This window comes from Triticum urartu, chromosome 4, assembly GCF_003073215.2.
Source record: "Triticum urartu cultivar G1812 chromosome 4, Tu2.1, whole genome shotgun sequence".
Lineage (NCBI taxonomy): Eukaryota > Viridiplantae > Streptophyta > Magnoliopsida > Poales > Poaceae > Triticum > Triticum urartu.
In genome coordinates this window covers 487,673,065-487,700,707 of record NC_053025.1, presented here as the reverse complement: position 1 = coordinate 487,700,707, position 27,643 = coordinate 487,673,065, and positions in this window count along the sequence as shown.

The window sequence follows — 27,643 nt, the reverse complement described above, 5'->3', positions numbered from 1 at the left end:
GTTTGGAAATTGCAGTTGCATTTGTCGGATACACCAGATTTGGAGTGGCATTTATCAAATTAACCCAAAACAAAAATAACTGGGCGAGCTGCTGGGTCCCTGGTGTCAGCCGCTCATTGTGTAATTCTCTCGTTTATTGACTACGTTGACAATGGCATGGGACCCAGATGTCAGAAATCCTCTAGGAGGAGCCATTTTTTTATTGGCTTGAAATAAGGAGGCACTTGCTTGCGTACTGCCATGACCTTGGCGGGTCCCTGCTATCATCCTCTCCACGTACAATCATCTCCTGATTGTGTACGCGTCAACTTGCTAAGCCCACAAGTCAGCCTCTAAACCCGTGGAGGACAAATACAACCCATTTTAAAAAAATAACAGCCCATTCCATACGTTCAAATGTAAAGTTCAACATTCAGAGCAAAGTAACAGGTCTGATCCACATATAGAGTACTGAACTTCCACGTTGACAACCATCATAGCCAAGTTAACTATCTACTCCCACTAATACTCTAGTAGCATACAAGTACTAACTTACTCTTAGCTAACTAGACGATGCCGGCCGCCATCTGTGGTACACGCTAAATGCCGGCACCGGCGTTGTGCGCCTCGCCTCGGACTTGCAAGAGGTGCGATGGGGCGCGTTGCTCGCGCGCGTTGGCCCTTTCCATGCCGGCGTGGTCCACCGAAGCTTCGGCTTCCAAGCGGGAAACCCACTTGACAAGCTGGTAGTAAAAATCGGCGTCGCGAACGCGTGCGTGCCCGACAGCCTCCAGGGCTATTTGCCGGGCACCGGCCTCCACGTAGTCGGCCGAGTTGCGAGCGCTCTTCTCGCGACTCAGAGCGTCGGTGCGCTGCTGGTCCATGTCTCGCTGGCGGCGCAAATCGGCGGTACGCCGCTCCTCCGCCAAGCGGTCGCGCTCCAACTACTCCTGCTCCTCCGCCATGCGGTCGTGCTCCAACAACTCCTCTATCTCCGCATTGCCATCTAAAGACAGATAGAATGCCTCCTCCCTCCGTCTTTCTTCCGGTGAAAACCCGAACACTAGTTCCGGCGATGACCGCCTCCGGCGTCGCCTACCGTGGACGGGCGGGGGCATGGCGGACGTGGCGAGCAACGTCGGGCCGGTGGGGGCTTATGAGGATATGGCGAGTTGGGTCACGGTGGCACTGGAGAAGGCCGGGAAACACTACTTATAGGCGGAAGGTAGCGCGACGGTCATCGGAATTCAATGCATAATGGCTTAGCGCGCCAGCTTGCCGTGGAAAACTAGAGAAACTGAGTCGCACGCCGGCATGGCGGTCAAATGAGTGCACTCGAATCATCTCCCTCCTTGTCAATAATGATTCCACGGATTTAAAAGGGATAATTAGATTTATGCCCCTAGTTGTGTCCCACTTGGCTGTTTTACCCATAATTTCCAAAAGTCATCGCTTCTATCCAAGCCACTTCGCTCCTCTTATGCTTTTGCCCTTTGACCGTTTGACCGTTAATTTGAAAACTTCATAACTAATTCATACTAAATCAGAAAAATGCAAATAAGATACCAAAATGTTCGGAAAAACATCACCTATATGTCAGTGTCATTTGCATTCATGAAAAAGTGTTTGAAAGTGCCCATCGGAGTTTTAGCTCTTATACTACCACCATGAATAGTAAAATCTAAAGAAATTCAAAAAAAAATTGGTGGCAAAGAATGACAAATGTTCTAAGTGCTTGCCAAGTTTCATCAGGGAATGGCATTCGTTGGTGCCCCAGCAAAAAAAACAATCAGCACTCCAAAATAGATTATTTATTTGCCACGACTTCCACGAATGTCGTTCCCTGATGAAACTTGGCAAGCACTTAGAACATTTGTCATTCTTTGCCACCATATTTTTTCTGATTTTTTTGTATTTTTTAGATTTTACTATTCATGGTGGTATCAAAAAAGCTAAAACTCGGATGTGCACTTTCCAACATTTTTTTCATGAATGCAAATGACACTGACATATAGGTGATGTTTTTCTAAACATTTTGGTATCTTATTTGCATTTTTCTCATTTAGTATGAATTAGTTATGAAGTTTTCAAACTGACGATCAAACGGTCAAAGGGCAAAAGCATAAGAGGAGCAAAGTGACTTGGACAAAACCGTTCACTTTTGGAAATTAGGGGTAAAACAACCGAGTGGGACACAACTAGGGGCATAAATCTAATTATCCCGATTTAAAAAGCCCGCAACAATTAAAGCGTATCTTTTTTCGCATCTGTTAGCTGCCTTAATTACGGCCGGCTGCATGCAGGCACTCAGAATCGCTCGCAGGCAGTACGCGAAGCAGCATGCAACGAGTCGTAGCCGAGGGCACACATGCAGCCACTTAAATCGCTGGAATTAATTAGGCTTAAACTTCTGCATGCCGTTAATTATTGCCATGCCTTGGTCTTGCTACTTTGCTCACGGGTACCTTGGTTGGTGAGAGGTTTGAATTAAACCCTGCAAACTGGAAAGGAGGTACTAGTACGTGCGTGATCCACTATTTATTTGTGTAGGATCGAGTAGGTCATTTCTTGAATTGAGCCCTGCAAACCGGAAAGGAGGTAGTACGTGCGTGATCCGCTATTTATCCGTGTAGGATCGATAGTGTAGCTTGTCAGTTTCTTCAGAGGTAGGCATTTTTATCCGTGTAGGATCGATAGTGTAGCTTGTCAGTTTCTTCAGAGGTAGGCATTTTTATTCAAAAAACTGCCACTTCGCATCTTGTGTCGCAAATAAAACTTCCAGGAGCGCATTTGTAGGCTAGCTAGTGATCGATCAGTAACTTGTAACACTGAGCAAACAGAAATAAGTAACTGTCAATGCATCTCAATGATTCACAGATCATATACAAATATGTAGCTCCAAAAGCAAAGATCAGCCACTTCGGATCTTGCGTCGCAACTAAAACTAACTAGTATGATTCCCATACATAAGATCAACATGTTAATGCATCTCAATGATTCACAGATCATATACAAATATGTAGCTCCAAAAGCAAAGATCTAGAAAAAACATCTGTTCTTCCTACTAACATGGATGCTTCTCTTAGCCAACATTCAGTACAGACTGAAAGACAAATTTGTTTGTGAAGTCTACAATTCCTCTTGCACACGTAAGTGGTTTCACCAACAGCTGGAACCATGAGAATGAACCACACATGATGGAGGAACATCCACTGCAATATGATTTGGTCTTCTCTCGATCACACCGTGAGACTATTTTCGGAATACAAACTTTAACTTAGGCAAAATGATGCCCATTGTATAATCAGACCAAAGCAATGAAGCACCTAGTGTTGGCCAATAAATAGTACAGTACTACTTTTCTGCAGTCCATGAAGTGACTATCCAATCTTTCTGTGTCTATTTTCAAATGGCACTACATGCAGTGACTATACTATTCTCTTGTGAAGTTCAACCAAAATTGCGGACACTTTGTTTGTTTGCCAAATAGCAATGGGCATACATCTCTGTCTGCACAAATATCAAGCAGCTAGTAAACATATACCACACCTTGTATTTTCGGTTTAAACATGTCTCTTCCGCTTAGCATCTGTCATGTTCTGCACTGGACAATCTTATACAGTTATGTTTTGCCCTGGACAATTTCATACTGAATTGATTTGCTGGTTCAGAGCAGAAATATAGCGCCTATTCTTCATCAAACCAAGGATATCCATGTTCGCAGTGATGGAAGAGGTGAAATCGATACAACCGAAATTGAGCATCCAATCATTGAATCCTTTCCTGCACCTCTAATGTAGGTCCACCCTGCCAATAAATTCACATGCAAACCACTAGTATTACTATCTAATGACAATACAAAAAGATTAGCAAGATAGTAGCAAACCATGTACCTTCGTAATGAACAACTCTTAGTGCCACCAATAGGTTATAAAGGTTTGGAAAAAAACATGCTCCTAATGTTGAACCAGTTGGACTTTTTTTGCAGTTCCACTAAAATCGAGCATCCCTGTTTGCATAGATATTGAAAGTGTGATTACTTTAAAAGTGGCACTAGTTGTAGCATAGACTCACAAATATAAGCATTCCAATTTCTTAATGGGAAAAGGTAGCAAGACTATTTCTAACCACCTGTTTGAAGGAATAAATAAAGCAACAACGGCTGATGTCAGGAAGGCATACATAGTTTTTTCTGAAAAACTGAGCCATTCCTGACCTTTCCTCTCCTTTTAAGAAAATTTTGTGCAGTTCTACTAAAATAAAATGCCATCACCGCCTTGACAATTCAGGGACACTGTACAAAAGGAAATGACTTAACATTACATCATGATGTCAGGTATGTAGTCGACAGGCATTAGAGACAAACATAAAGACCTCCTCCGATAACATAATGAACATTAATTTTAACAAAGGTGTGACTAGATTTACCGAGATAATTTGAGTGAACTCTACACCCTTTGTTCCTTAATATAAGACTTTTTCGCGGTTTAATTTAAAGTACCCAAACGTCTAGTATTTAGAAAAACAGGTAGTAGTTTTCTTGAGCACATATCTGGGAAAGCTTGCCACACTTTATTTATGTCCATACGCTAATGCAACACCATTCGAATACTACAAATATACACTAATCTAGTGGCTAGTGCAGTAGTAGAGTAGTTAGTTTATTATAGGGTACAGTACAATGGTTTTACTGAACAGATTTCAATAAACTCTAGCACTGGAAGGTTTCTATAACAATTAACAATACAAAATGTAAAGGTAACAAGTTTCAGCATTGGTATACTAGCTGTGCATGGGCATTAAACCAAATACAAAAGTCTGAAGGTAACTAGCATTATTAACTAATGATAGTATAAAAAAATTGCAAACCATGTACCTCCAAGGTAAATATCATTTTGAACTCGGGGGGACCTTAAAAATTGCTATCCCAATCTTGATAATCGATCAAACATAAAAACTTCATCGAACGAATCAAGAAAACAACCAGCGGAGGAGGTGCCCACTCTTGACCTTTCCTCTTGTCTTCATAATTGTCTGTGCAGTTTAACCAAAATAAAATGACATCAGCGCCTTTGCATTTTGGTGACACTGTACAAAAAATTAACTTATCTCATGAAAGTGAGGTATGTAATCTATAAGCATTAACAGTGCAAAAATCTGAAGGTAGTAACAAGTTTCATCATTGGTATACTGGCTGTGCAACAACATTAGGATGCCTTAGCTGAAAAATCTTTAATACATCCACAATCAACAGCTAACCCTGAAATAATCCAGTGACATTAAATGGCATTGCTTAAATTTATCGGTGGCATTAGACTGAGAGCGGCATTAGTTAAATGTGGCATCACTTTAGCAGTAGCATTGCTTGACTTGACTGCTGGCGTTATACTAACAGCAAAAAAGTGGCAATAAGAGCATGGGAGGCCCATTCGGATAGTGGGCGCACCAGTACGATGTACCTCCACGGACACAGAGTGGTGAGGGAGGTATGGTTGCCAGAGCAACAAATATCCAGGCAATATATGTGGATTACTCCCATTTTTGTTCTCTTTAGCCACCTTTTTCCTATGCAAGGACAACAAACCGATTGACCTGGTCATTCTCTATTGCGTTGTCATGCCTTTCTACCCTTCTTCAACCAAGAGACACGAGACTCGTTCCTTAGCTACTGATTTTCCCCTATTCAACCTAGATGCGGGTTCGATGCCTACTCTCTTGGACAGTACAGTCCCCCTTCCTTTCCTCATTCAACCCAGACATGGATTAGTCTGCATGAAGTAGGGTTTCCTTTAATAGTGCACATTATGGTTTTCGTCTGCGTGGCCAGCAGAGCAGAGGATAGAAAATTGGGAAGATGGTGGAGTGGAAAAATATCCACATGCAACGACGTGGCAGATGGGGTAATAGAACAAGGTTATGGTTCGAAAAGAGGTAGCATACCTGAGGGTCAGCGGGAAGTGGCTTCGCTCGTGGTCGTCGTCCTCCGCACACACTACGGCAGCGAGCTTGGGGACGGAGGGCATCCCGCGCGGGCGCTAGGTCTGAGAGGTCGGCCTTGTCGTCAGTGAGTGACGTCGCTCGCCGACGACGAGTGCGTCAATGTTGCACATCCTTTTCTTCCCCGGCGGATCTGTGACCACCGGTGAGGAGGGAGAGAGGGGCCATCTTTTTTAGATCTGGAGAGAGGGTGGTAGTGTGAGAAGAAAGTGGGCAGCCCTTAGCAAGAAAGCGCTGAAGCTCCAGCCTATATATCTTTTTTATACTACTAGTACTGGAGGTGGAGTAGTGGTAGAGTAGTTTATATTTTCTCTGCGTACAGTACGAGTTAGTCGTGCTTCAAAACTGATCGGCACACCATTAAAAAAATAAAGGTCGATAACTAATGCGGCACCTCGGGCCAACGCGGCCAGATCGCATTTTGCACGAGAAATTACACACCATGTTTCGTTGACATGTGGTCTCATTCCAACATATCACTGAGACGACGGCGAGTAGTAGGAGTATTTCCGAACGGACGTGTAAGCCGGGGCGCCTCTTCGTGAACCGTGGCAAACTCGCAACCGTCCACCGACTCTTCGCCTTTCCCTCTCGATTTGGAACTGCTGTCGCACGCTCTTCCTCTCCCTCCTCCATTTTCCTTCATCACTTCACCCTTTCTTCTACCATTGTTCGATCGTCTTCTCCATGGAGGGAACAGGCCGGAAATGACCCCGTTATTCTTGCCCCGATCTAAAAGATGACGTGGTGGAGGAACTCATTGATCGGTGCGACGTCATCACCTCGACTAGCATGGCAGGTTCGTTCAAGCCCATTCTCGACTCAACTAATAACATCATTACAAGGAACCCAAGATTCAAGGAGCGGTTTGATCTCCCCTATCTTCTTCACCGTGACCCTGATGACTGGCGCCGGCACGACGGAGGCCTCGCCCTGTGCAAGTTGATGCCTCTTGATAATGATACATATGATGTTAAGATGCCATCGCTTGAGGGCAAGGCTTGGGCGGGCGCAAATGGAGATTGGGTTGTTTACATTGGGTCCAACTGCGAGTGGGAACTTGTGAATGTGTACACTCGTGACCGGGTTCCACTTCCAAAAATCTCAGCAGTCTGCCCAGAGGTTGAGCACACCGGTATTGTACGCACGTTCAAATACGATTATGGTGACTGTCTTCTACGGAAGATAGCAATTTGTCAAGTTCCCAACCGCTCTTGGAATTACAACAACTATCAAGTGGTTGCTATCTTCGACAAGCTTGTTGCCATCCTTGGTGGTTTGACTTGATGGATATTGCTCAAAAATTAGTTTCTGTACACGGATGAGTACTGTGATGCAATTCAATACGAGGGCCTTGTGTTTGCTGCCACCACTCGTGGCACTGTTTTTGCATGGGATCCTCGTAGTTTCGGTACGTTTGTCTTCCACCATAATTATAATTGTTTCATCCAAATGCATGCGGGTTAGCAAGTTTCCCTTTACTAATTAACCTTCTTCTTGTGTTTCCAAGGTCCTGTGAACATCCCACCACCTATACTTGAAAATTTTTATAACCAAGGGGGAGATGACGACGGTGATGATCACGAGCATGAGGACGAGCAGCGCCCATATACTCTGTGGCGCCTGGCAACTAATTCCGATGGATCACTGATACGTCTCCAACGTATCTATAATTTTTGATTGCTCCATGCTATATTATCTACTGTTTTGGATGTTTATGGGCTTTATTATACACTTTTATATCATTTTTGGGACTAACCTATTAACCCAGAGCCCAGTGCCAGTTTCTGTTTTTACCTTGTTTTAGGGTTTCGAAGTAAAGGAAAATCAAACGGAGTCCAATTGACCTGAAACATCACGGAACTCATTTTTGGAAGGAAAGAAGCCCAGAAGTCTTGGAGTGCACGTCAGGGGACCTTCGAGGAGGCCACGAGGTAGGGGGCGTGCCCATCCCCTGGGCGCGCCCTCCACCCTCGTGGGCCCCTTGTGGCTCCCCTGACATACTTCTTCCGCCTATATATCTCCATATACCCTAAAACGACCGGGGAGCACAATAGATCGGGAGTTCCGCCGCCAGAAGCCTCCGTAGCCACCGAAAGCCAATCTAGACCCCTTCCGGCACCCTCCCGGAGGGGGAATCCTTCTCCCGTGACCATCTTCATCATCCCGTTGCTCTCCGTGACGAGGAGGGAGTAGTTCTCCCTCGGGGCTGAGGGTATGTACTAGTAGCTATGTGTTTGATCTCTCTCTCTCTCTCTCTCTCGTGTTCTTGATTTGGCACGATCTTGATGTATCGCGAGCTTTGCTATTATAGTTGGATCCTACAATGTTTCTTCCACCCCTCTATTCTCTTGTAATGGATTGAGTTTCCCCTTTGAAGTAATCTTATCGGATTGAGTCTTTAAAGATTTGAGAACACTTGATGTATGTCTTGCCGTGCGTATCTGTGGTGACAATGGGATACCACGTGATTCACTTGATGTATGTTTTGGTGATCAACTTGCAGGTTCCGCCCATGAACCTATGCATAGGGGTTGGCACACGTATTCGTCGTGATTCTACGGTAGACCTTTGGGGTACTCTTTGAGGTCCTTTGTGTTGGTTGAATAGATGAATCTGAGATTGTGTGATGCATATCGTATAATCATACCCACGGATACTTGAGGTGACATTGGAGTATCTAGGTGACATTAGGGTTTTGGTTGATTTGTATCTTAAGGTGTTATTCTAGTACGAACTCTAGGGCTGTATGTGACACTTATAGGAATAGCCCAACAGATTGATTGGAAAGAATAACTTTGAGGTGGTTTCGTCCCTAGCATAATCTCTTCGTTTGTTCTCTGCTATTAGTGACTTTGGAGTGACTCTTTGTTGCATGTTGAGCGATAGTTATGTGATCCAATTATGTTATCATTGTTGAGGGAACTTACACTAGCGAAAGTATGAACCCTAGGCCTTGTTTCAACACATTGCAATACCGTTTACGCTCAATTTTATCATTAGTTACCTTGCTGTTTTTATATTTTCAGATTACAAAAACTTTTATCTACTATCCATATACCACTTGTATCACCATCTCTTCGCCGAACTAGTGCACCTATACAATTTACCATTGTATTGCGTGTGTTGGGGACACAAGAGACTCTTTGTTATTTGGTTGCACGGTTGCTTGAGAGAGACCATCTTCATCCTACGCCTCCTAAGGATTGATAAACCTTAGGTCATCCACTTGAGGGAAGTTTGCTACTGTCCTACAAACCTCTGCACTTGGAGGCCCAATAACGTCTACAAGAAGAAGTTTGTGTAGTATACATCAAGCTCTTTTCTAGCGCCGTTGCCGGGGAGGTGAGTGCTTGAAGGTATATCTTTAGATCTTGTAATCGAGTCTTTTAGTTTCTTGTTTTATCACTAGTTTAGTTTATAAAAGAAAACTATAAAAAATGGAATTGATTTTGTCTCATATGCTTCACCTTTTTAATATCTTTCGTGAGTATGATGGAAAGGATAATTGTGCTCAAGTGCTAGAAGAATAAATCTATAAAATGTTTGGCACTAAATATTTGAAAGATGGGCATGATTGCAATGTTGTTAGTATGAATTCCTTGAATATCCATGATGCTAATGATATGCAAAGCCACAAGCTTGGGGAAGCTATGTTTGATGAAGATGATATTTTTTGTCCCCCAAGTTTTGATGAGCAAATTTATTATGATGAAAGCATGCCTCCTATTTATGATGATTATATTGATGAAAGTGGATTTGGAAAGTTGTGACTTTAATTTGTGATGAATCCACTATTTCGGAAGAGGTTCCAATTGATTATGAGAACAAAGTTGCTATCTATGATGATTATCGTGATGACTTGTATGCTATAAAGAATAATGATAACCATGAAAATTTTCATCATGATTTTAGTTTTCAATTGTATTATGCCTCACATGATAATTATTTTGTTGAGTTTGCTCCCACTATTATTCATGAGAAGAATTTTGCTTGTGTGGAGAGTAGTAAATTTTCTATGCTTGTAGATCATGAAAAGAATGCTTTAGGTGCTGGTTATATTGTTGAATTCATTCATGATGCTACTGAAAGTTATTATGAGGGAGGAATATATGCTTGTAGGAATTGCAATAATATGAAGTTTCCTCTCTATGTGCTTAAAGTTTTGAAGTTATGCTTGTTTTACCTTCCTATACAAGTTGATTCTTGTTCCCATAAGTTGTTTGCTCAAAAAAGCCCTATGCATAGGAAGTGGGTTAGGCTTAAATGTGCTAGTCATATTCTTCATGATGCTCTCTTTATGTTTCAATTCTTATCTTTTATGTGAGCATCATTGAAATCATCATGCCAAGCTAGGGGCGTTAAATGTTAGCGCTTATTGGGAGGCAACCCAACTTTATTTTTGTTCCTGTTTAGTAATAAATAATTCATCTAGCCTCTGTTTATATGTGGTTTTATGTGTCTAATTAGTGTTTGTGCCAAGTAGAACCGTTGGGAAGACTTGGGAAAAGTCTTGTTGATCATGCTGTAAAAAACAGAAACTTTTGCGCTCACGAGAATTGCTGCCATCTCTATTTGGAAAGTGCTATTTAGTTAATTATTTTTGCAGATGATTAATAGATAAATTCCTCAGGTCCAGATATTTATTTGAGAATTTTATGAGTTCCATAAGTATACGTTTGATCCGGATTACTACAGACTGTTCTGTTTTTGACAGATTCTGTTTTTTAATGTGTTGTTTACTTATTTTGATGAATCTATGGCTATTAAAAGAGTTTATAAACCATAGAGAAGTTGGAATACAGTAGGTTTAACACCAATGTAAATAAAGAATGAGTTCATTACAGTAACTTGAAGTGGTGATTTATTTTCTTATACTAACAGAGCTTACGAGTTTTCTGTTAAGTTTTGTGTTGTGAAGTTTTCAAGTTTTGGGTAAGGATTCGATGGACTATGGAATAAGGAGTGGCAAGATCATAAGATTGGGGATTCCCAAGGCACCCCAAGTTAATATTCAAGGATAGCCAAGAGCCTAAGCTTGGGGATGCCCCGGAAGGCATCCCCTCTTTCGTCTTTGTTCATCGGTAACTTTACTTGGAGCAATATTTTTATTCGCCACATGATATGTGTTTTTCTTGGAGCATCAATTTATTTTGTTAGGATTTGATTAATGTTATTTATAACAATGTTTTGCATCTTTTATTTCAATAAAAGTGGCATTGATAGCCTTTACTATGCCTATTTGAGAAGTCCACATGTTGCTGTTTGAAAACAGAAAGTTTACCGCTGTTGCAATAATTCCCTAGAAAGGTCAGAATGTGATAAAATGTTGAAACCTTTTGCATATTAAGCTCTGTTAAATTTACTACAGTGGGAATTTTCTTTCATAATCTTTGGAGCTAGGGAAGTATGGATGTTGCTGCATTCTTTACAGACTATCCTGTTTAGGCTGATTGCTGTTATGTTTGCATTGTTTGCATATGTTTGCTTCTTTAATGATTCTATTTGAGGATAGGAATATTAAATATGCAGAGGCATTTAGTATGAAATGTTTAATAATAATTTTTAGTGATTTTCTACAGTAGAGTATGATAAGGTTTTTGCAATGGGTTATGCTAACTTATCTCACGAGTCCTTGTTGAGTTTTGTGTGGATGAAGCTTTTGAGATTTAGGGAGACCGTGATATGAGAGGAATTAAGGAGACACAAAAGATCAATATTGGGGATTCCCAAGGCATCCAAAGATAATATTTCAAGAAGTCTCAAGCGTCTAAGCTTGGGGATGCCCCGGTTGGCATCCCACCTTTCTTCTTCAACAATTAATCGGTTAGTATCGGTTGATCCTAAGTTTTTGCTTCTTCACATGATGCTTGCTATTCTTAGATGTCATTTTATTTTGCTTTGCTTGATGTTTGAATAAATTATCAACATCTGAAATTATTAAATGAGAGAGAGTCTTCACATAGTTGCATAATTATTCGACTACTCATTGATCTTCACTTATATCTTTCGGAGTACTTTGTCATTTGCTCTAGTGCTTCACTTATATCTTTTAGAGCATGGTGGTAGTTTTATTTTGAAGAAATAGATGAACTCTCATGCTTCACTTAGATTATTTTGAGAGTCTTAAATAGCATGGTAATTTGCTTAAAATCCTAATATGCTAGGTATTCAAGATTAGTAAAATTTTCTTATGAGTGTTTTGAATACTAAGAGAAGTTTGATGCTTGATGATTGTTTTGAGATATGGAGGCAATAATATCAAAGTCGTGCTAGTTGAGTAGTTGTGAAATTGAGAAATGCTTGTGTTGAAGTTTGCAAGTCCCGTAGCATGCACGTATGGTAAACGTTATGTAACAAATTTGAAACATGAGGTGTTATTCGATTGTCCTCCTTATGAGTGGCGGTCGGGGACGAGCGATGGTCTTTTCCTACCAATCTATCCCCCTAGGAGCATGCGCGTAGTGCCGAGGTTTTTGATGACTTGTAGATTTTTGCAATAAGTATGTGATTTCTTTATGACTAATGTTGAGTCCATGGATTATACTCACTCTCACCCTTCCATCCTTGCTAGCCTCTTCGGTACCGTGCATTGCCCTTTCTCACATTGAGAGTTGGTGCAAACTTCGCTGGTGCATCCAAACCCCGTGATATGATACGCTCTATCACACATAAACCTCCTTATATCTTCCTCAAAACAGCCACCATACCTACCTATTATGGCATTTCCATAGCCATTCCAAGATATATTGCCATGCAACTTTCCATCATTCCGTTCATCATGACACATTCATCATTGTCATATTGCTTAGCATGATCATGTAGTTTACATAGTATTTGTGGCAAAGCCACCATTCATAATTCTTTCATACATGTCACTCTTGGTCCATTGCATATCCCGGTACACTGCCGGAGGCATTCATATAGAGTCATCTTTTGTTCTAGTATCGAGTTGTAATCGTTGAGTTGTAAATAAATAGAAGTGTGACGATCATTATTTTCTAGAGCATTGTCCCAAGTGAGGAATAAAAAAAAGGTGAGAAAGGCCATAAACAAAGAGAAGGCCCAAAAAAAAGAAGAAAAGAGAAAGGCCATAAAAAAGAAAGGCCAAATAAAAAATGAGAGAAAAAGAGAGAAGGGACAATGCTACTATCCTTTTCCAAACTTGTGCTTCAAAGCAGCACCATGATCTTCATGATAGAGAGTCTCTTGTTTTGTCACTTTCATATACTAGTGGGAAGTTTCATTATAGAACTTGGCTTGTATATTCCAACAATGGGCCTCCTCAAGTGCTCTAGGTCTTCGTGAGCAAGCAAGTTGGATGCACACCCACTTAGTTTCTTTTGTTGAGCTTTCATACATTTATAGCTCTAGTGCATCCGTTGCATGGCAATCCCTACTCCTTGCATTAACATCAATCGATGGGCATCTCCATAGCCCATTGATTAGCCTCGTTGATGTGGGACTTTCTCCTTTTTGTCTTCTCCACATAACCCCCTCATTATATTCTATTTCACCCATAGTGCTATGTCCATGGCTCGCGCTCATATATTGCGTGAAATTTTATAGGTTTGAGATTACTAAAGTATGAAACAATTGCTTGGCTTGTCATCGGGGTTGTGCATGATGAGAGCATTCTTGTGTGATTAAAATGAAACATGACTAAACCATATGATTTTGTAGGGATGAACTTTCTTTGGCCATGTTATTTTGAGAGGACATAATTGCTTAGTTAGTATGCTTGAAGTATTATTATTTTTATGTCAATATGAACTTTTATCTTGAATCTTTTGGATCTGAACATTCATGCCACAATTAAGAAGAATTACATTGAAATTATGCCAAGTAGCACTCCGCATCAAAAATTCTGTTTTTATCATTTACCTACTCGAGGACGAGCAGGAATTAAGCTTGGGGATGCTGATATGTCTCCAACGTATCTATAATTTTTGATTTCTCAATGCTATATTATCTACTGTTTTGGATGTTTATGGGCTTTATTATACACTTCTATATCATTTTTGGGACTAACCTATTAACCCAGAGCCCAGTACCAGTTTCTGTTTTTACCTTGTTTTACGGTTTCGAAGAAAAGGAAAATCAAACGGAGTCCAATTGACCTGAGGCTTCACGGAACTCTTTTTTGGAAGGAAAGAAGCCCAGAAGTCTTGGAGTGCACGTCATGGGACCTTCGAGGAGGCCACGAGGTAGGGGGCACGCCCACCCCCTGGCACGCCCTCCACCCTCGTGGGCCCCTCGTGGCTCCCCTGATGTACTTCTTCCGCCTATCTATCTCCATATACCCTAAAACGATCGGGGAGCACAATAGATCGGGAGTTCCGCTGCCAGAAGCCTCCGTAGCCACCGAAAGCCAATCTAGACCCGTTCCGGCACCCCACCGGAGGGGGAATCCTTCTCCGGTGGCCATATTCATCATCCCGGTGCTCTCCATGACGAGGAGGGAGTAGTTCTCCCTCGGGGCTGAGGGTATGTACCCGTAGCTACGTGTTTGATCTCTCTCTCTCTCTCTCGTGATCTTGATTTGGCATGATCTTGATGTATCGCGAGCTTTGCTATTATAGTTGGATCCTATGATGTTTCTTCCCCCCTCTACTCTCTTGTAATGGATTGAGCTTCCCCTTTGAAGTAATCTTACCGGATTGAGTCTTTAAAGATTTGAGAACACTTGATGTATGTCTTGCCGTGCGTATCTGTGGTGACAATGGGATACCACGTGATTCACTTGATGTATGCTTTGGTGATCAACTTGCGGGTTCCGCCCATGAACCTATGCATAGGGGTTGGCACACGTGTTCGTCGTGATTCTCCGGTAGAACTTTGGCGCACTCTTTGAGGTCCTTTGTGTTGGTTGAATAGATGAATCTGAGATTGTGTGATGCATATCATATAATCATACCCACGGATACTTGAGGTGACATTGGAGTATCTAGGTGACATTAGGGTTTTGGTTGATTTGTGTCTTAAGGTGTTATTCTAGTACAAACTCTAGGGCTGTTTGTGACACTTATAGGAATAGACCAACGGATTGATTAGAAAGAATAACTTTGAGGTGGTTTCGTACCCTACCATAATCTCTTCGTTTCTTCTCCGCTATTAGTGACTTTGGAGTGACTCTTTGTTGCATGTTGAGGGATAGTTATGTGATCCAATTATGTTATCATTGTTGAGGGAACTTACACTAGCGAAAGTATGAACCCTAGGCCTTGTTTCAACACATTGCAATACCGTTTACGCTCACTTTTATCATCAAACTTGCTGTTTTTATATTTTCAGATTACAAAAACTATTATCTACTATCCATATACCACTTGTATCACTATCTCTTCGCCGAACTAGTGCACCTATACAATTTACCATTGTATTGGGTGTGTTGGGGACACAAGAGACTCTTTGTTATTTGGTTGCAGGGTTGCTTGAAAGAGACTATCTTCATCCTACGCCTCCTACGGATTGATAAACCTTAGGTCATCCACTTGAGGGAAATTTGCTACGGTCCTACAAACCTCTGCACTTGGAGGCCCAGCAACGTCTACAAGAAGAAGGTTGTGTAGTAGACATCAATCACCTCTTCTTGTGTGTATACAGCCCACTGATGATGTTACTGCTAAGGAAGCAGGTGTAGTCTCCCATGGTCGCACTCTCCGGACCTATTCTAACACCCGTTGCATGGTATTCGGGATGGATACTAGTGTGCTAGCGCCAACTCCTTCTCCCTGGTACAGAATTGATAGTCTTGGAGAAAACTCGCTCTTCCTTGGACAAAACTATCCGATGATGGTGAAAGGCGATCCAACTGCTGTTGACACAACGTTACTAGTACCATTTATGAGAAGCAACTGTGTCTATACCTCGGACAGTTGGGTGGTTCCCTACCCTGGTACTGATATAGTAGGCCGCTTTAGCTTGGATGATCAGTCCTGCGATGGTTTCCAGATTGACAATCGATGGCCCGTCCCAGAGAATCACTTGTGGTTCAAAGCAAGCGTTTCCAACACCGAGGAATGGTTGAGTTGAAGTTCATTTCATTTGTTGTGTGGTGAAAACTTTAGTATTTATAATGTATCCTCGTTGTCGATGTGGGTTGATGACCTGTTGTATGTAATAAAATGATATGCCTGTGATAAACTTACTAAATTTATGAATGGCTTTCGAGTCGCTTCTCTGAGTGAGTGGTGCGACAAGGGAAAAAATATTTTCCGAATACATAATTGTATGTGCATTGCAACAGGTTATCGGATGAGGCCAATCAACAATAGTAGTACACTATTTGTACTAGCTTCACATGCTTCGCGCGTCAGGCGGGTGTTTTTACTGTAGCCATATGTTAATGTGTTCGCTGTACATAACCAGCACCTCGAATCCTCGATACTAGTACTATATAGTAGGAGTAAGTAGTAGGAGTAGTAGGGTGGCATGGGCCAGAACAAGCATTCACGTCCAGGAGTACGGCACACGCCACCACCACGACATCCATCTGACACCATATTATTTCTTGGAGTCTGTGCTAGAGCAATCTCTTCAACCTCGTCGTTTCTCTAACTTCAGCCATCGCACGGCGGGCGAGGTGGGGGTTTGCCAATAGTCGGTTTCCTTAACTGTGGTCCCACTTGTAAGGCCAACTCCAACGCACGACCCCAAATGGACCTCCGTTTTGCACGAACTCCAATGATAATTATGACTAGAAAAGCAAGACCAAAGAAAACAAGAACCACAAGAATACATTTTACTACTCCTGTAAGTTGGATTAGTTCCTTCTCGATGCATTCATTGTTGATCTGCAGAGGCTCGATCTTGCGTGCTTCTTTCTTCTTCGAGTGTAAAGAAGTAGACGTTGCTTCCTCGCATCTAGTCTCATGTCTAGCCTCTATTCTAGTAGGAGTATCAACAAGTGCACTAATCTCATCTCTAGCCTCTGTGCTAGCTAAAAGTGATAGAACATCTACTAAATTGCACTCTATCAATATATGGATGTACTCTTCTTCCCAATATAAAAACATGCATCCATTCTAGTCCCTCCGTTGCACAATACACGCATTCTATTTGTCAAAATATATATATGTATCTAGACATGTTTTAGTATATAGGTACATCCATTTTTGGACAAATGGAAGTCAAGTATTTTGGAACGGAGGGAGTACACAATAAAATTTTTAAGTTAGCACAACTAGTCTAATCCGAGAGCACAACCGAAGATTTGGTCGGGTTCTTCCTCCTTTTGCCGACACGTGGGACATCCAGCATCCAGGTCGTGTCATGAAAGAAAATAGAGTGGTAGTTGAAGCCACGAGATGTGCATCTTGGGTTAAACTGTAAATATAATCTTACTACTCTTGAGTAACTCCAAAAGCGGCCACTGAAGATCTTTATTGGATTTGTTTTTCATCACCAGCACGTCGAGGTGAAAGATGTGCAGGTTCAGTGGGTCCTCTTGCGTTTTCACTGACATGTGGGGCTGCATGTGAGCAAAAAGGCGATGGGCTCCGCTCGTCTGCTGGCTGGCTGAGAAAAGAGATAGAGGAGGGTTGAGCACGGACTACAGGAAATTTGTTCTACGTACCTCGATATAGTGGGGTGGCATGGGCCATAACTAGCATTCACGTCTAGTAGTACGTCACACGCCACCCACACGAGTCCCATCTGACACCAATTTTCTTGGAGTCCGTGCTACAGCCATCTCTTCTCCCTCCTATTTTCTCAGCCATCGCACGGTGCGCGGGGTGGGGGTTTGCCGATAGTCGGTTTGCTCAACTGCGGTCCCACTTGTAAGTGAAAATGCAACACCGCACGCATTCCCGCTTGAGTGGCGTGCCGGACCAACCGTGTGGGGGCGCGACGCGAACACGGCAGGCTTTTCCTTTTGAACTCGTAACTTGTAAAATTTGGTTCTGCTCCATGGCGCGACCGATAGATAGAAAATAACGAGAAGTTTGGTTCTGGCGCCGTTCATGCATGGAGTACATACGAAAATTATGAAGTTGATGCGAAAGGTAAGATAATTACTGTAGTATCATATACTACTACATGGATTTGACGGAAAGATAAAAATACATACGGATCCATCAACGACAACCTCACGCCCTAGTGTGCCAGGTCACCAACCGACGTGTGAGGAGCAGCGGCGTTGGCGGCGAGCTCAACGTTCTTCTGAACAGTGCCGTCCAAGGTTGCCCTGTGGTCCAAGAAGGCCAGCGTCCTATCGTCCTCCTCTTGCATGTAGTAGTCCTTGTGGACGATTTGCACATAGATGTGGGTGATTATGTCGATGGTGTCTTGCTGCGCCAGGCGCTGCGCGGCGCGTGCGACCTCGAGGTGGACATTCTCCGGTGCAACGGCGGGCAGTCGCAGGGCCACCAGTGCGTCGAAGAGGTTGTCACCATAGTGGCCATTGACGGTGGCGGGCATCGCAGAGCCTGGGCGCGTCGGCTGGAGGCTTACGTCAAAGTCGTCCACAAGCTTCTTGACGATGGTGAACTTGTCGAGGAAACCGACGAGGACCTCATCGAACAAGGAGACGAAGCTGTTGTCCAAGCGGCCCCTCGCCCTGGCGGCCTCAAGCAATACTACCTGGAGACGTTCCTCGGTGCCGGGCCGCAGGTCGGCGTCGTGGACCATCTGGCACAGCCGGCTGATGCTCGCGCTCATCGCCTCCATGGGTCTAGCTTAGCTTCTAGTCAACTGATCTTGCGATTCGAGTGATCACTCTTGCCCTTGGTTAGCGTGCGTAGGTGCGTAGGATTTCGTACTACTCCTCGGCCCTCTACTGCACCTGCCTTTGGCTATATGATAGGTGGGCTAGCCACCCCCTGGGCCCATGTGTCATTCACCCAAAGGCAGTTGCCGTAAGTCAATGAAGCTGCGTCCCCCTCCGTGCCGGTGCAGTATAGTCATCTCACCGGACCTCTAGTTGGGGCCAAACGAAAGAAGTTTGATGTTTACTGGTTTATTGGTCCCCTTTGCATTTTGCGCCAAGTTTTAACCTTTGATTTAACTAATAAAATGTTAATGCATGTGAACAAAAATGTTGTGTAAGTCACCTTACGAAAACCAAATAATCCCAAAATACTTAGGCACGGTGCATTAACTCCCTCCTTGTTTCTTATTTCATGACATATCAACCAATGAGAGATGTGGGCCGTGCATGCTTGCAATGACTTGAGACTACCAAACATGATATGCAGTGTTTGGTTCATTGCATGTAATCCTATTAGTACTCTAGTTAGCAAAAAAACATTAAGTTCTCTCGCCGATAGGAATAAAACACCATGTATTTATTTACAGAGGGAGTAGTACATTTTTTGTGACATGCATTACTAGATATTGCTAGTCAAATACTAAAATCCAGATGCACGTGGTAGTACTCCTAAATCCAGACGGTGGTGCTACTAGTACTAGTAGTAGTACTACCAATGTAGTAGTAGGACTACTAGCACTGTACTACCCGTTGGTTAAATTATTACGTGTTGCTCCTCAAAGTGAAGTGACAAGACCCTGCGCCAGAGATGACACCTGAGTATAGGCGCCGTGTTTGGCATACCATAGTCAGCCTCACCGTCTGCAGTCACTATCATCATGGCTGTAGAGCTAGCCTGCTTACAACTATCCCTGTTCGACATAATTTCCCATGCGTAGATGCCCGTGCATTGCACGGAACACCAAGATTGGGGGTGGACGGCTCCGGCAGCGGCCATCGCGCCAGATTTTTCCACGGCCTTCTAGATGTGGTGGGGAGGAGATAAGGCTGATTGTGAGAGACAAGGAGTTTTTTGTAAATAGGGAACAAGTGCGGGCATCTTTTTGCAAAAATGGAGAAGCTTGGTTTGTATGCATCAGATCTAGATCCGACGGCTATTGGTGAAAGATGGGAGGCACAACATCATCACCAACTCAGGACCTGTTTGATTCGCATGATTTTGAAAACGCAGGAATAGGACACGGCAATATTACAAGTTTCAAACTGATATTACAAATGTTAGGAGTAATGCTGCACCTTCAAAGAGGGAACCACTAGGAAGTTTAGGTAAGAACTTTCGTTACTTTAGGTGATGCAGCATTATCGTACAAACTAAAATCCACCGCCCTGACAAGTCACTAATGGGCAAATAAGTTTTTGAGTCTCTGGCCACTTGATGTTTCAAAAACAAATTCAGTTTCTGCGGAGACTTTGTCATTTAGGCTTAGACGCTTGCGGTGATCAGCACGCCATTCATTGTTGCACCAGAGAATGCCAAACCTCATTACCTTGAGCACACTTGCCTCCAGAACAAAGAACCTAGCCAATTTACTACTAGGGAAAAGCCTAGCAGCAGCGTGGGTTTTGGGCCTATTAGTAGCGCGGGGGGCGGCGCTACTAATAAGCCGCTACAACTAACGTATAGCAGTAGCGCGGGCGCACCCGCGCTACTACTACGTCCGTTAGTAGTAGCATGGGTAAAAACCCGCGCTACTACTAACCCGTGGAATTTTTTTTTCGAATTTTTTGCCCGAATTTTCAAATTTCTTAATTATTTTAACTTCTAATCTCTAATCACCCTCATCGCTGCTCAATTTAATCTCTAATCACCCCTCATCATTCCAAATCATCTAACTTCCCGGACGGTCACCCATCCTCTCACTACTCCTGCCTGAGCACGCTTAACTTCCGTGTTCTATTCTCCCTCGATTCCAAGTCTGCACTTGTTGTTTTCCTGACAATAGTAAGATGTCAATCCTATTAACCCTCAGGAGTTTAGCTTGAGCATGAAGTCACACATTTCGCTGTTTGAGTTTAAAACTATTATTCTAAACCACAATAATTATTTAGTAACACTAATATTTCTTGAATAAGGAGTTTGACCACACTTTGACCAAAGTTTGACCAAAGTTTGACCACAGTTTGACCAGATTTGACCAAAATTCCAAAAAACTGAAATAATTATCTAGTAACACTAATATTCTTGAATAATTATTTAGTAACACTAATACGTCTTGAATAAGTAGTTTGACCACAGTTTGACCAGATTTGACCAAAATTAAAAAAAAACTGAAATTTGAGCATAACTTTTTTCCTTTTAGAATTTGAGGATTCTAAAAATTTGTAAACAGGCCGTAGGTGGTCACCATCGTATGCGGATTTTCGTGCTGAACATTTTGATATATTATACGTTTTTTCTGACATCGTATGCAAAAGTTATAGCCGTTTTACATTTTCCCTACACTTTTTGCAAAACATGTCCAAATTTAAGTTTTTAAGTTTTCCTAACTATTAGATGTAAGAACATAACTACATCTCGAAGGATTTTAATTTTTGAAACATTTTGATATATTATACGTTTTTTTCTAACATCGTATGCAAAAGTTATAGCCGTTTTACATTTTTCCCTACACTTTTTGCAAAACATGTCCAAATTTAAGTTTTTAAATTTTCCTAACTAGTAGATGTAGTAACATAACTACATCTCGAAGGATTTTAATTTTTGAAGTTTTTATCATTTTCTTTTGCTTTTTACAAATCCGAAAAGGCGATCCACAGGGGTGGGGGGTGGGGGTAGAGTTTTAAAATGGGACCTTTAGTAGTAGCGAGGGATTTTACCCCTCGCTACTACTATGGCATGTCTCGGAGTAGTAGCGAGGGGTAAAAACTTAGTAGTAGCGAGGGTTTATAACCCTCGCTACTACTATGGCATGGCCCAGGGGCACGGTAGAGACCGCTTAGTAGTAGCGAGGGGTAAAAACCAGCGCTACTGCTATCAACTTAGTAGTAGCGAGGGTTAAAAACCCGCGCTACTACTATGGCATGTTCCGGGGGTCACGGTAGATGACACATTTTTCACTTTCGGGTTTTTTTATCTGCAAAAGAAGAGAACATATTAGAGCAGTTGGCTGCATAAGATTGCCGTGTCATCAAGAGGTACCAATATCATTCGCTCATACGATAGGGTTGGCTAGCTAGTGATATTTTTTCAATCTCTCTCTCTCTCTCTCTTTCTGTTTCCTCTCATTTAACTAGGAGCACGTGAAGAGCTTGGGCATTTGTTGCCTTCCACTATGTGGCCGATGCCATATTTTGCAAAAGTATGCCACATAATACGCATCGATGTCAGATCAAAAGATTTTGGCACCGCTCTCACGATGTGAGAGAGTTGGCACCACTGTGCACACAGACCCACATGTATAAACAAATCAATCAAACCAACTACACCAGCTTCTCACTCTCCCAAACAAGTGTTTTTATTGCCTCAGTCCTCTCTCTCTCTCTCCCACGCAGTGTTTTTCATTGCATGAGTTAATTTGGCACCGGAGCAAAGTAGGCGATCCAGATTGGGGCACCAGGTGAGCAATGGAGGGGCATCGATGCCAAATGCATCACAAGTGAATTTGGCACATGTTTTGGCCTACATAGCCCACTTTTGTACTCCCTCCGTCCCAAAATGCTTGTCTTAAATTTTTCTAAACATGGATGTATCTAGTTACATTTTAGTGTTAGATACATCCGTATCTAAACAAATGTAAGACAAGAATTTTGGGACGGAGGGAATACTACCTCGTATTTAGTATACAATTTTGACCATAGATTTACCTAAGAAAATGCCAATGCATGTCACTAAAAATTACACCATTTGAAATTATGGTCAAATACGAATCCAACGATATAGTTCTTAGTGACATGCATTAACATTTTGTCAGTTAAATCTATGGTCAAATTTTAATACTACAAAATTGGAAGAGTAAACCAGGACGGAGGTAGTACTTGCTCTTAGGGTAACCATAGAGTTACTGGAGTAGTCTAAGTTACTTTCCACTATGACTAGCCTAGGCTACTATAGTAGTACATCATAAAAACGATGCAGGTGATCACGTGAGAAAAAATACTAAAAATATTTCTTTCGGTGCAGTGCGTAGATGCAGTTTTGAGCACTACAGTTGTCATCATAATTTGGGAAAATTACGAAAAAATTGAGCTACATTGTGATTACTGTTTACTTATAGGAAAGAAGTTTCACCTCGACGAGTAGCTTCTCCATGCACGGAAAGCATGTAAGGAATCCAACAACTTGATCCAGATTGGGGCCGATAGATTTTAGTGCTAAGATCTTCACTGTGCGCATGGACTGGGTCAAGCTCGTGGGAATCATTTTCTGGAAAACGGTCGTAAATACATCAAGAAGAAATTTAAAAATGTGAATTTCAAGAAGACGGAGAAGAAGATGAGTGCTGTACCTGAACGATTACGGATCCAATAAAGAGTTCGGAGAATTTGGCAGACGAGAACACCAACGCTGTCAATTTCGGTGCGTCAATGTCCCTGATTTTTGTTGGACCTTCTAGATCCGATACAAGCAATCTCTCAAGGAAAGGCGCATTCTCAATGACCATAATGTGGAACAACTGGAGTGATCTCTTCCCAATTGATGTCTTGTTGTGGGGCCAGTAAGACACATAATTCAATTGGAGATTCATCGAGGCAATGTGGAGGCTAATGAACCCGTGGATCTGCTCAAGACGAAGGTACTCAAGCGCAGTACAGCTGCAAAACAGGTGCTCCATAGCCTTCTTCGAGATGACAACGTCGAAGAGGTCGAGCTGCTTGAGTTGAGGGAGATGAAGGGCAGGCGCGACATTAATCTGGTAAGATAGCAGGAGCTAAAGCTAGCGCGGCGCAGTGTTGGCGTGAGGCGGAGCACGAACGGCGGCAGAGAGCGACATCGTCCAGCTTCAAAGCTGAGCTCCTCGAGCTAATCTAGGGTGGGGGATAAGAAGCACTCGTCGAAATTGGGTTGGACCTTGCAGTTGGTACTGAACATGCGGATGTCAAGGCGTCTGGCTGGCCCAGGGTGCGATGAAAGGATCTTGGAGACTGCGGCCATGTGTTTGCAATCCCTGTCGTAGAGGCAGCTGTCGACGGTGAGGTTGAGGGGGACGCAGCGCCAGAGGGGGCGCCACCGCTGGGAGAGCAGGGCGGTCCGCACGGAAAATTTTGTGAGGAGGAGGCCGATGATGACGAGCAACATGTCGTCGGGGAGGCTGCTGATGAAGTCCAGGCTCGCCGGATGCGGTTTTGGCTTGAGCCGCCTCTGCTTGTTGGCTGCCTCGCCATCCATCTCAACCGGCGGCGACGCCGGTGTACACGTGTGCTGGTGTGTGTTGTGTGCTGGGAGTGCGCGAGTGCGTCCTTCTGTGCATGCCGCCGCACGGTGGTGAATTGTGCGCGAGTGCGTCGTTCGCGTGCAAGAAGTTTGTCCTCAATGCGCCCTCAATTTACTAGCGTGCGGGGTGCTACCCCGAGTGGTTTCAACTTTGTTTACTTCACCGCATGTCAGATGGGCCTCTAGTTTACTTATTTTCACCCACTGCCATATGGGCCAGCACACGAAGATACAGAACACGAGTTGACAAGGCAGCATGTGGATTGGTTGACCGGTCAACTAAACAATATACGAAGCTATACGCTGACACAGTGAGCGTATAATCCGTCGGTATAGAGAGTTTGCGTGAGAGGGGAGGCCCGTGAGAGATAGCAGAGAGAGAGAGAGAGAAAGAGCTACTCCCTTCGTTCAATAATGTAGTTCCAACATTTTTTTAAGTCAAACTTTTGAAACTTTGACCAAGTTTATAAAGAAATTACTTATATCTACAATACCAAAGATAAATGATAGTATGAAGTAAGTACATGTTGTGATGAATTTAATGATTGTTCCGGATGTAAATGTTTTCTCCACATATACCTGGTCAAACTTTTCTGAGGTTTGACTTTTCAAAACATCCATATGCTTATGGACGTGACAGAGTCCCTAACTAGAGAGAGAGAGTGAAAAAGTGTGTGTGCGTGTGTGAAAGAGACATGGACAACACACGATAAAAGTAGAGAAAAAGCATGCGTGTCTTATGCAAACATATCACACATGCATCTTCGACAATGGAGGCAAGGTGAGGAGATAGTGTGTGGTTGTTTGGAACCAAGAGAGCAAGACCCTAGCACATGGCCAAGAGGGGTCTGACAAACAAGGGAGAGAGGTCGAGAGAGACGTACAGAGAAAATGCAGACATGGGGAGGAGAGAGTGTATGTTTGTCATAGAGAGATCCCCTGGAGATCGTGATGGGACTACATGGGTGGGAGATCGAGTGACAAGGTGTGTGCACGATAGAAGATGCCCCGAGAGATATCGAGATAGACGTATGGATGGAAGGAGACAATACGTGTGTTCCTGATGGCTAGTAAGAGATAATCATACTTAGGAGGGGGGGAGTGCTTGAGCCTATGATGGAGTGAGGGATTATGGTACTTAGGGGGGTGCGTGTCACATGGAGAGAGAACAAGGGCGGAGAGTGTTGGATGGGTCTATATGTATAGCGCAAGCGATACATGTGTATGTGTGAACCAGGGAGATATAAGGCCAGTTTGGCTTGCGTCGTGAGCATCTTTTGCCTGGCCTGGGGTTGTGGCTGGATTTCATGCACGCTTGTTTGGTTGCTACCCTGTGAAAAAGAAAGCCCTCCTGGCCTGGGTTCCCTTGCACTTTAATTAGCCTGGCTGAACTCCAAACACTGCAAGTAGCCTGGCCCAGGCGACCGATTTCAAACGCCTGGCCGTGCCTGGTCGTGTGGCCACGAGGCTAACATCAACATGGATGGATATTAGCATTAAATAATTGATGCATGGATTGATTGATGGGACGTTGATGCTTTGCCTGGCCCAGGCATGAACCAAACGCTTTAGCACCACACAATCCTGGCCAGGCAGAAATATTTTACATCTCACGTCCACACCAGGGCAGTACCGGCCATCAAGGCATGAGGGTTAGGTCACGAACCAAACTGACCAATAAAGTTTGAGAGAGATTGAGGAGCCCCGATAAGGCTGAGTGGTGCGTCAGATAGCTGAGAGGGGGAAAGAGATATTCCATCCGCTCGATAATGCAGTGCATGTAAATTTTTTAGAAGTCAAACTTTGGAAACTTTGATCAGGTTTACGCAAATGTTATTTATATCTACAATACCAAAGATACATCATACAAAACTACATCTCATGGTGAATCTAATGGTATATGTTTGTCATACTAGATGTAATTCTTTTTCTCCACGTACATGGTCAAACTTTGTGATGTTTGACTTTTCAATAAATCTATATGGTATGGACCGAGGAGAGTGCCTAAGTCGAGACAGATCAAGTGCATGTGAAGGAGAATGAGCAAGTGTGCAAAAAGAGTATGTGTGTGAAAGAGAAAGTGACAATAAATGATAAATTAGAGAGAGTGTGTGTTTTTTCGTTTCTTATGCAAACATATCACGCATGCATCTCCGAGATGGAAAAGCGAGGCGAGGAGATACATGAAGATAGCTAGTGTGTGATTGTTTGCAACGGAGAGAGACACCCCCGTAGCACATGTCCAATAGAGGTCTGGCCAACAAGGAACAAAGGTCGAGAGGGACACATGGATGGCATGGACGCATGGGGAGGGAGAGAGGGCGTGTTTGTGATAGAGAGATCCCGTCGAGATCGTGAGGGGACTATATGGGTGGGAGATCGAGGGAGTGCGTGCGCGGTAGAAAGATGCCCCGAGAGAAATCGAGATAGACCATGCACATGTTTGTGATGGAGACTAAGATTAGCTAGTCATATACATATAGAGGGGACTGCGTGTGCCTACACTTGAGTGATAGACCATCATACTTGGCTAGCTGGGCATGAGATTGTGTGTGTGCGCGTGTGAGATGGAGAGAGAACAGGGGGAGAGATAGAGTTTTATATGGGCCTATCGAGTGCGAGTGAGATATGCATGTGTATGTGTGACCTAGGTGGATGGAGAGTTTGAGAGAGGGGGGAAGAGCTCCGAGACGACATAGTGGTGCGTGAGAGAGTTACGGGCAAAGAGCCAAGGAATTTGTGTTCGTACGATGAGTGCACCCAAGATATCTAGCTTGGACTAGCTAGAGTATCATACATAGTGTGCGAGAGAGACCTATGGATGGTGTATATATGCATGCGAACTAGAAAGACCCCCCCCCCCACACACACACAAAGAGAGAGAGATGGATAGAAAGGGAGAGGGACCAACATGGTTTTTGTGTCGGATGCGTGCGACAGAATTGAAGATTGTCGGTGAGAGAGAGAGAGAGAGAGCAGGAGTCCGGGAGAGGGGAGGTCGTGTTTTATGCATCAAAGACTGATATAAACCATGTTTCGATATAAACTTGCATTCAAATATTTAAATTGGAGAACATGTTGTCTACAATCCACACATGAACGGATATATGTGTATATCAAACAAGTTCATTAATTTGACTTTCAACATGTTCATGGAGTACTATAATACTGTACAACATGCTACTCGATTGAGGTGTTCTATTTTGGATTTAGTTCACTATTTTGACCTACTGAACGAGCTATTTCATTGAATCGAGATATTTCATTTTGGGTTTGATTCGCGTTTTTGAGTGGGTTAACTATTTGTCATATAGTAAATCGCTAGCAACGAGCATGTAAAAACACATTATTCCCGAGCATCATCTCTCCATCTAAAAAAGAAGTGGCAAGCTAATATTTCAAAATTTGATGCGAATCGACTTCGTAAGGTAGACGTGGATGCTCATTCTCCCAAAATTTGAACGAACCGTTAAACATCCTCTCTGCTCGGTGGAATTCGCCCGAGCAAATAAATGGGAGATGCG